The sequence below is a fragment of the Octopus bimaculoides genome, chromosome 16 (assembly GCF_001194135.2).
Source record: "Octopus bimaculoides isolate UCB-OBI-ISO-001 chromosome 16, ASM119413v2, whole genome shotgun sequence".
Taxonomy (NCBI): Eukaryota; Metazoa; Mollusca; class Cephalopoda; order Octopoda; family Octopodidae; genus Octopus; species Octopus bimaculoides.
The window spans coordinates 40181280-40181726 of NC_068996.1; the positions used below are offsets into that span (position 1 = coordinate 40181280).

At 45.0% G+C, this 447-nt stretch overlaps 1 protein-coding gene across 2 annotated transcripts in view; it reads left to right on the forward strand.

Moving 5' to 3' along the window:
• Window positions 1-447, forward strand: part of LOC106875567 (leucine--tRNA ligase, cytoplasmic) — a 195709-nt gene that overhangs the window by 61476 nt on the left and 133786 nt on the right. The gene's annotated exons all lie outside the window — the stretch shown is intronic.

A 447-nucleotide genomic window follows, 5' to 3' on the forward strand; every position in this document is an offset into this window, starting at 1 on the left:
AAAGGCACCTGCCCCAAAAGTCAGGGTACCCAGGGTTTTTATGGGGTTTTTCCATGAGCAGCCTTCAAGGCATGTAAAAAAACACCATTTGAGCGTGGCCGTTGCAAGTACTGTGTGACTGGCCCTCATGCTGGTGGCATGTAAAAAGCACCTACTACACTCTCAGAGTGGTTGGCCTTAGGAAGGGCATCTAGCTGTAGAAACTCTGCCAGATCAGATTGGAGCCTGGTGCAGCCATCAGGTTCACCAGTCCCCAGTCAAATCGTCCAACCCATGCTAGCATGGAAAGCAGACGTTAAACGATGTTGATGATCCTTTTTTTTAAAAATTCTGTTAGTCTTGTTTACATGCAAAACCTTCACAACTACACACATTCACACACATCCACACACATTTTTTTGTTTTGTCCTGTGCTGTCCATAATGTTTTTCTTCATGTTAACCCTTG